Source organism: Dendrobium catenatum, unplaced genomic scaffold (assembly GCF_001605985.2).
Source record: "Dendrobium catenatum unplaced genomic scaffold, ASM160598v2 fragScaff_scaffold_199, whole genome shotgun sequence".
NCBI classification, from domain to species: Eukaryota; Viridiplantae; Streptophyta; class Magnoliopsida; order Asparagales; family Orchidaceae; genus Dendrobium; species Dendrobium catenatum.
In genome coordinates, this window is record NW_021318661.1 from 221,057 (window position 1) to 231,585 (window position 10,529).

Here is a 10,529-nt window from a genome sequence, read left to right on the forward strand (position 1 = left end):
CTTAATGATATCAGAATTTGGTAATCTTGGGTTCGTTGGATTTGTGTCGTCAAGCCGCTCGATTCGACTATAAGCATGTCATGTTTGGAAACTTTTTGATAATCCCAATTATGATTTAAACCATCCAAATGCGTTTCAGGTCTTCAATTTAGACCCATTTGGTCTCGGATTGAGCCGAATTTAGTGTAATTAGATTCATATTTTTGAGTCATTCAGTTCGACTGTAAGTTTGCTGAAATTCGAGTTCAGCTGGTCTCCAATTTAATTTTTAAAATTTCTAACATAATTTTCCTTTAGATTTGTGCCCGATTAAGGTAATTTTTGAGGATATATCAGTTGCCCCCTATTTTCGGACGTTGAAATTCCAGAAGTCCAAAAATATATATAGGTATATACTTTATTATAAATGGATATTAAAGTCTATATTAATTAATTGTATAGTATATAAGATTATATGTATACTATTTATGACATCGTATTAGAGATATCATATAGCAAGAAATAGACATTTAAATAAATACACAATTCACTAACTTAATAATCATAACTTATGTAATTAGTAGCTTGAAATATAACCACATATGTAATTCTGAAATGTAGAAATGACACACCCCTTGGGGGCATGGCTTCAGTAAATGCAGCCGATTTTGACCCAAAAAAATCATGGGCCCCACTAAAAAAAATGAGGCCTAATTGGAACCGATCAAAATTGGCTGCATTTACTAAAACTGTGCCCCTTCATCATTTCAACATTTCAGAATTACGTACGTGGTTATATTTCAAGCTACTAATTACATAATAGGCTGAAAATTATCACAATACTTCTTATGCACGAAATTGGACCATAAAGTTTTATTAATATAGAATTTCCACCACAAATTAATCTAAAAACAATAAACAATGTCATGGATGGGCTTATTGTTACAAATCTGATTTCAAGGAATAAAATTTTAATGATAGCAAACACTTTTGTTTCTCTACGACTGCCTTTCCTAATAACTTTTCAGGTTCACGAGATCAAAACTGTAATTTGAATCAGCTCAAGATTGGATAGACTAGGTTTGAGTCAGTTTGTAATATTTTTTTCTTTAGTTAATTATAAACAAATTGATTTATGATGCTAAGTAACCTTGCACACACACTTGGGAGAAATTTTTTGACTGTTTTTAGAGTTTACTATTTTTGGTCACATCATCCGAGATGATCCATAAATCATCCTGGATGATCAGTTAAAAATAAAAATCATAATTAGGACATCCTGGTTAAGGCAGCCGTCATTAAGCACATCTTCCTAGACGATATTCATATCGGCCAGGATGATAGGCTTAAATCAGAAAGAATCAATCACTAGATTTATTTAGGTATCTTTAATTTTTAATCATCATCCAGGACATCGGCCTCGACGATGTCCTTCAATTATTCCTAAATTAATCTTGTAATTATAAAAAGTAATTAAGGTTGATTGAATGATCATATAGTCCTGGACGATCGCATGATCGTCCGGGACGATATGTTAAACAAAACCTTAATTCTTCCTGGACGATGTTTAATCGGCCTAGCTCATTCAGGGCTATTCTCTCGACGATATTCAACTAATTGAACTAATTGTACAGGATGTACTATCATCCTGGATGATAGGAACAAATTTCCTTCTGATCATCCCAAATCATCTTGGCTGATTGAGCTGAATTTATACTGATCATATAGGATGATCTCTAGATCGTCCTGGATAATAATATCGGTCTAGTAGAAGATTGCTTGATATTCAAAGAATATTAGTGGAAGCTCACCAAAGCAACTCACTTGACCACCCAATTATCTTAACCCCTAAGTTCTCATCATGGGCAGTTGACTTCTTATGTATGTTATTTTCCATTGCTAAAAAGTTTTTTCATATTATATTACACCATCATATTACATGATAAAAATAGTAATTAAGATCTTATTATAAACATTAATTAGATATTAAAGAATTAATTGCCAATAACATCTTGTATTTTGTTGCTAAGACTATGACTACTTATATATTTTCAATATAACAACTCTAATTCAAACTTTTGGGGCAACTCATTTTCTTCAGTTGATTGTCATCATGAATGCTTCTTCTCCTCATTTGTCTCCTATGCATAGAAAATTAGTGGGAGGTCATATTAAAAATTATTTATTTGACTTATTATATTTTCCTCTCTTATATTTCGTTTGGGACAATTTTCTTATTATATTATAAACAACTTTTAAGCACAAAATTTTTTGAAAAAAAAAAATTTGTACTAAAACTATTTTAAGAAACAATAAGAAAATTATCTCAAATGAATCCTTAGTTAAGTCGTAAGAACATCATTTCATATGCTATAATTTTTATCATATTGTTGAGCAATGTATTCTGAAAATTATTTTAAATATAACTTTTTTTCATATATATAACATCCATCTGTTTTTATTTTATTTTATTTGGAACGGGTATTCACCCGCTGTCACCCCCGAAAGAATGTTTGGTAGTGTGACTAATCCTCGGCTGACCTAGAAGAGGCACTCGCTCCAGAAATTTCTTAGCCCGCACTTGATTGGGCCCCACTTAAGAGGCGCTGCCGCTTGAGAAGAATCGAGCACGAATTGGGGGGTTCCCAACTGTATTCGCCCACCAACCAAGCTAAGAACTGTGGGTTAACATCCATATGTTTTAGTATACTTTATCTTGTCATAAATAAAATACAAAGCTAAATCATACATTAATTTATGTTATTTTAACAAATATAAAAACAAAAACAAAAAAAAGCCATCCCAAACCTAATTTAAAAAAAGTTGCAAAGAAACAGGAACCATTAAAAGAAAATTTCATGATATCTATTTATACCTTACTAAAATTCTGTTTACAAACTACTAAAAAAAAAAAAAAAAAAAAAAAAAAAAAAATTACTAATTTTTAATGCAAAATAGAAGAACAAAATGAACTCAAATGATAATATAATGATTGAATAAATATAAATAAATTAGTGAGAAATTCGAGCAATAAAAAAACCATTAGGTAATTATAAAGAGACTGACTAAAATAATGCTCAATATATAAATAAAATATTAAAAAAAATGGCTAATTTTACATACAGAAGGAGCCAATAGATTATACTGGAAACCCTCAATCCATTGATCATACAATCATGAAGAAACATAGAGAAAACTATATCTAAAAGCCAAAACACAGACAAATCTGCTGCTACAAATCTAAAACCTATTAAAAATTACAGCTCTATCAACCACCCTCTCTATGCCTGTAAACATCTGAAGATAAAGAGATCTCACAAAACACCACAAACAAGGAAATAATCCTCAACCATAACTCTTCTGCATGTATTGTTCTAAGCTACCTGATGCTGCCTGCTTGCACCATAACCATTGGTGCTATTGAGGCCATTGACACCATTGGTGCCCCGATGCGACTTATCGGAGCTATCCGACCTCTTTCTCTTCAGGACAATGCCCCAAGTAATGGCTTCAAGGGCGACGGCGATGCCACCCAAAGTTACGATTATAGCAATGTAAGCATGCTTCCATTTTCTCTCAGGGTCCAAGATATCAAATCCCTTGAAGATGTTGATCACACTGAGGATTATGACAGTGTAGTCAATTACATGGTGGTAAATGTTCCAGTAGAGCCGGTATTTGTGATCCTTTTTGGGTCTTAAAAGCAACGCAAACACCTACATACATTTTTTAGATCAAATCCATCAGAATTCAACAGTAATGGATGCCCATTTGTGATCAATGTTTTCTTAATGAGAAGTAACCTGTAAGGATTACCATCCTTTAAGTACCTAGTTTTGATGAAAAGCCATAATTTTGCAGGAGTTGAGAAGTTATTTACAGGCTTTTCAAGTATAAAATAACTTACTTCCTAGTAAAATGCACGTGCACATGATGCACGTGTATGTATGCACATGAATAAATTTTTTTCAAATAAAACACATATAAATCCAATAAAAAGTTACTTTATGACATGATATATGATTGATATTTAAGTATTTATGAAGATTGCATGCAATATTTCTATATATTTGTATATGACTCATACATAATTATCAATATGCATATAAACTTGTATTAGTCTTCATAAACAATAGTTTGAAGTGTGTTAAAATAATAATCTAGTATAAACGTGAATAAAATTTTAAAAAAATAAAAATATGTCATAAAAATTAAAATAAAATAATTTATGACATGCTATATTAATGATATTAAAATATATATTAATATTAAATACAACATTTGCTTGCATATGTATAGCTGATTTATGTAATATACTCAAAAAGTTAGATGAAAAATTAAAAAAATAGGCTTATGTTTAATGGGAGGGGTTTGTAATTTATTGATATTAATATGACATCCATCAGATAATTAAATTAGTTACTTAAAATAAAAAAGTAAGCCTATGACAAACAATATTGAATGGTCACTATAAGAAACACTAACAATTAGCAACAACAAATTAAAACTCATGTAAATTGAATTAAGATAGACATATAAGATAAATCTTCCACATATGAATGAGCTTATAACAAAATACAAGAATACATAATAATAGAATTAAAAAAAGGATAAAGTACACATCGTCAAACTCATTGGATTTCAAGCATATGAGTTTTACACTGTGTATTATCGATCATAAAATTGAGTAATGAATGCATCATCTTATACCCCCTTCTCATACATCACATTAACGAGAACTAAAAGAAAAAGTTAATTCAAACTTATTCCACACCAATGAAATATTACAAATTAAAGAATGTTGACATAACGTACATATGCATAATAACTTTGATTTTGGTTTTCTTTGATTTGTCTTATTTCTCATGAGGTTACCCTTAACCCAAATCAATGATCACATAAGAGCAACCATGAACAATGAAAGTATCAGCCCCAGCAGCAACAATTTCATGTCATAAACTCATGCTTTCTTAAGCAGAACATTTTTTGTGGGAAGCAGTACTCATGCTCAGAATTTCATAACAAAAAATAATTCAGATTTTCAAGTCTGCATAAAGTTGAATATTTTATGTAGTACAAAATATGATCATTTTCTATGAACAGTTTGACAAGTTAATGAAATTACAATTAAAACCAACTTCAATAAATAAAGGTTTCCAATATATTCTTGCTACAAGATTCAAAATTGAAGGCGAAAACCTAGATATAAATTTCTCAAAGCAGAAACAGATGCTTCTCGAAATACTAAACACTCATAATTTTAAGCAAGATATTTCAACTCATTTATGATACTGATACTTCAAAATAAGCAGTGAGATTTCATATATTTGTGAACTATATGAAGTCCCTGTGAATCCTCTCCATAATCCTGCAAATCTAGAAAAAAATATAATGGTTCTAAAATACATGCATCAGAACATCAAGATTAAACTTTTAGAGCTAATGCAGAAGGTTAGATTTCATTTACCTTAACAACAACACGAGCACCATATGAATTTTCTTGCCTTTCCCTCTGAGTCAATCTTGCACAACTGCAATACATAAAAATTAGTAAGTAAAGGATGATTTATGAGAAAAAATGAATGCATCCGCCAATGAAATAAGACAAACACAATATGTACCATATCTTTGGTGCAAATGAATCATTTTACTTGTGTTGATTGTATACTTCACATAATTCTTGCACATGAAATCGAAAATCTCTAGCCATCCATGTGAAGCTCTGCTAATAGGTTCCACATCTTCCTATAATGACAAGGAAATCATAAACTTAATTAGTATAAAATTAAAGGTTAAATTCCATATATATATATATATATATATATATATATATATATACCGGTAGAAAAAAAATATAGGAAATATAAGTCCATTAATAGTATTATTTATATCAATTGATAATCTTCAAAACGTTTCTATCGTTAAAACTTGACATTAGGCTATTGAGATGAAAATAGATGGAAAGATAATTCATCCATTGGTAGAGCAGTGTAGAGAAGAATTAGGTGAGATAACATGTTGAAACCTATAATATATACAAGGAATAAATTAAAAAAAAAAAGAGTTAAAGTGGTAGGACTGCCTGCATTTGGAATACATTAGGCGAGATAACAACGTTTCATCTCAATTGGTGTCGATGATTTTATCTGCTGACATGTTTTCTACCTTGAAACATAGATCGGCATAGGACTGACTGGGTTTGGAATCTTTTTCTCGTTTCTTGGAATCATATGCTTGACTTTCATGCCTTTCATTTTCCTTTTTGTGTTTCATTCCTTTTTGTGTTCAGGTGGCACATTTATTCTTATCTTGGTGAGCTCTCGTTGCAATAGAAGAAATTGAAAAAGAAGAAATGATAAAGGAATTGAATTAAAGCTAAGTTAAACCCACTTATTTGGCTGAGAAGTTGAGTGAAGAAGTAATGTACCCATGAGATAAAAAAAGTTACCTTTCTGCTTTATTCCCCAAAACCGACCAAAGCCTAAGTTTGATAAGATCTCATTTTGTCCTTGATCAACAATATGTAAGAACTGATAATTCATAAAGCAAGAATAAGGTAATGTTTAAATGTTTAAATTTCAAAGCTCCATGCGAGAAAAAACCCAAAATAGACTACAATTCTCAAACCAAAAAGAAAATTTTCGGTTAAACATAAAAGAATTGATCGCTTTAAAAAAGGAAATTACACAACGATAAGAACCCAATAAAGAATAAATTTTTATACTGACACTCATTGGACAGGTAATCCTGAAGAATACTCTGCTAAAATGAAGCATTAAAAAAGATTCCTTCTAAGGTTTCCTGTTTCTTTAGTTCTTTAAGACAATTTTGCTAATTCAATGAGTCAAAATTTACAATTTGTAATGAAAATAGCTTTTGATTCCAAAGCATCATATTTTTTAGCTATTTTATTGGCACGATCCAACAAAAAAATACTGTTAGTCAAATCTATGTAAAATTAACCAAGATTACATTACGGCAGGAATAAATAAAAAAAATCCTACCAGAGAAAACTTTTACAGCTTCTAATCTAATTAAGCTTTATCTCAAATTAAGCCCTTCTAGTGTTACTAAATTGATTTTTCTTATGATCAAATGCTAATGCTGCCCCACTTTTTCTTTTAAGAAGTTATGGATATGAAGGCTGGCTTGGCAATGACTCACTGATACTTGGTGGACCACAATGATAATCACGACTAATATATGAAACTTAGTGGTTATCCACTTAGCATTACCCTTTTTAAATTCTTCTACTTATTCTCTGGTTAGCTTGTGCATAACATAGCAATCTCTATTCGAACGGTTTCTAAGGAAGTTCAAAAACTGAAAGAAAATTGTGAAATAGCTTGTATAAGCAAAGGAATTACATAAAGGAAGAAAAGGAAAAGAAATTTATCAACTCTATTCGACAAACAAGATATTGATAAACAAAAAGTCATTGCATGGACACGAAGAGGTCGGTTCAGCAAAACCACAAAAATCCTAAGGGGATATTTTCTAAGAAGATTTATACATGATTAAGGTTAGATTAAGGCCAAATTCAAACAAACATATTATATATATATATATAACTCTTCTATAAAATTTAGATTTCATAAATCCAGAATTTGGATGGAAAGGCCTAAGCTTTTGATTTTGAAATTTAAAGAAGGATTTAAGGATTTCGTAAATTACATTAGGGTTGATTTGGAAGTTTTTTAGATGGAAATTATATTTAAGGGAAATTATAGTTTCATTTTCAGCGTTAAAATGAAATCATCATCCTTTAAGAATTTTGAAGGAGTTTGCTGAGTTGAAATCCATATTGATTTCTGAATGAATCCAGCCAAATAATGAAATATAATAAATACATAATATTTAAAAACCTATTTTCTAATTTCAAACAGCCAAATAAGCCCATCCATTCCAACAGTTTAAAGATTTATAGATTTAAATATACTGACAACCAAACAGTTCTCAATAACAACACTCCCATGATTTACTAACGTTTCCAAACTTCTATTATACTAAAATCCTTGGAACCGACAGCCCCCCAAAATCCAATTTTTATTAAAATGAACTACAAAAGAGAACCGAAACCCTATAAATCTCACTTTTATTAAGCAGAGCAGCAAAAAAATAATCAAATAATAAACATCACCTCCATGTCCTCCCAAAAAATCCTTCATGGCAGCCGCCACGTCATATCTCCCTTCGTTCTCCTCCACTTTCTCATCCTCCATGCAGCAAGATCTTGAAAATGAAATCAGGCAGCCTAGCTTAGTCCCCTTCCCTGCTCCATCACCTCATATGTTAAGATCAAATGGTAGGAGCCATTTTTCGACTAAGAAGATAATGGAAATGAATAATAAAATAGCAAAATAATAGCGATCAGACCTGTGTGCAAAATTTTTCCGATTCGAGAGGAAGCTCGTCTAAGCCTAAGACCTTTCGGAGCTTTCAAATCCTTCGTTCGCCTTCGCTAGTAGGTCCTCTAAAATTTCCTATGTCATCTCGCAGGTTTGAAAAGAGCGAGCCTTGTCCGAAAGCGAAGAAGCTCCTTTTAACGACTTTTTAAAAATCCTCATGCGAAGCCGACGGGAGGAGAAGGTGAAGGAGGAGGAGGAGAAGGCAAGGCGTTTAGAGAAAGACTGGAATGCAAAAGAAATACATGACGGTAAGGAGAGAAATAAGTGAAGTTACAAAAATTGAAGAGAAACCTACCGTCGCCGTCGGAGGAACTCCGAAAGTTGGGCAAGCCGAACAGTCAAAGAGCAACAATTCATAACAGAATTTAGCTTAATAAATTAAAAATTTATTACGAAAGAAGCCTAATGGCTAGCTGAGAGGAATTAAAAATTTATTACGAAAGAAGCCTAATCGTCAGCTGAGAGGAGTGAGGTAGGGCAAGCCGAGAAAAAACGAAGAAATCTTGAAATATTAGATAACATAAGGGTTTAATAGAAAATTTATTACAGCGGAAGAAGTTGAATAGGAATTGGTGGTTGTGCAATTGGAAGGAAGAGGGTAACGGTTAAGAATTTATTATGTAGAATAAATATTAAATTTAATGATTTTATGATATTTTTAGGATTATAAAATGGAATGAAGGGTCAGGATAAATTCTTTTAATGAATAAAATGGAAGGCTAGGATTGCATTTGGGTGGAATCCCAAGCCATTTTTATATAGTACTAGTATAGATACACGTGCACATGGTGCACGTTAATAAAATTTTAAAAACTAAGAAAATAATATTATAAAATTAAAAATTAATTTATGATGTGTCATATGATGATAATAAATACATTATGAATATTACATGTAATATTTGTATATTTGCATAGGATTTATACATAACATAATCAATAGGAATATAAATTTATATTATTTTTTAAATATACTCATTTGAAGTGTGTTAGATGAAAAGTAAAAAGTGTATTAATGTATAATGCATATATTAGCACCTCTGCACCTATAGTTATCTCACTGATTGTATTTTACTTATTTGCCATTTATGTCTCTATATATACATCTCCTGTAACACCTTTCTAATATACAAGAATTACTTTTCTTCTTCTAAATCTCCTCTGCTTTCCCGCTTGCAAACCTCTTCTTGTCTTCTCTCAGCATAGTGTCCTAATCGGTTGACATTTTTTACATCAATATAATATCCATTATCCATTAGAATATTACATTATTCATTAAAAAAAACTAAGTCAGACATAGAACATTATCTACAAGAATATAAACTTATCAGAAAAACAATATTGAATAAATACAATGAGAAAGAGTAATAACTATATATATAGAAGCTCATTGGATTTAAGCATTTAATATCTATATATATAGAATCAGGCTTTTAAGGAGTAATGGAAATAATAGAATTGTTCTCATAAGTGTAGAGTTCAGTTGATAACTTAATATGTACATAAATAGATAAACAATATGGGACACACTTTTCCTCAGAGAATAAGAATAGTACTATTAGAGTAAAATCTTTCCTTGGAGATTAGTTATCAAACTGATAGCAAAAACAAATAGAATAAGTAGGAAGGATGTCAACCAAATTTGTTGATCGTTTGAGAAGTACGCAATAATATCTCAATAAAATTGAAGTACTTCAAGAAATAAAAAGCTCAGGGAGCAAGAAAAAAAGAATATAAGAAAAATGATTTCTTATTAAAACATATACATGCTAAATCATGAATAAAAAAATGCTTGATAGTTGTAATATATCAATTAAAATAACATAGATAAATTCATTACCTAATATTTGAAGTCAAAAGAGTAGAACGGTAGAAAAGAACTGTCTTGCGAGTCCTTATTAATCTACTTCTCTAGTAGTCAACTGGCCTCAAATGAGAAATCTAAAGTACCAAAAAGTGCAATCAACATCCACAAACATGATGCAACTATAAACAAAATTATAAAGCATCAAAGAAATTTCTAATTAAGATAAGCCCATTTCATAAAAAATTAGAAAAAAATTGAACTAAAAATTGAATATTTTTTGCAGAAAGTAGTCCATATTCACTCTTCCCTCCCTCCAAATGCCGATCCTCTCACTTG

At 30.7% G+C, this 10,529-nt stretch overlaps 1 long non-coding RNA gene across 6 annotated transcripts; it reads right to left on the minus strand.

Moving 5' to 3' along the window:
• Positions 1-3,099: 3,099 nt before the first annotated feature.
• Positions 3,100-8,928, minus strand: LOC110115602. 6 transcript variants are annotated; one of them, XR_003700026.1, is made up of 7 exons: positions 8,683-8,921; positions 8,356-8,609; positions 8,120-8,251; positions 6,428-6,509; positions 5,601-5,724; positions 5,447-5,510; positions 4,366-5,355 (listed from the first exon to the last, which is right to left on the minus strand). It is a non-coding gene; the product is annotated as an uncharacterized LOC110115602 (long non-coding RNA). The 6 variants fall into 6 exon arrangements; XR_003700025.1 differs by having other exon boundaries at positions 4,367-5,355; positions 6,145-6,509; positions 8,683-8,923; XR_003700027.1 differs by lacking the exon at positions 4,366-5,355 and adding an exon at positions 3,100-3,695 and having other exon boundaries at positions 6,145-8,251; positions 8,683-8,928.
• Between the last annotated feature and the right edge of the window lie 1,601 nt (positions 8,929-10,529).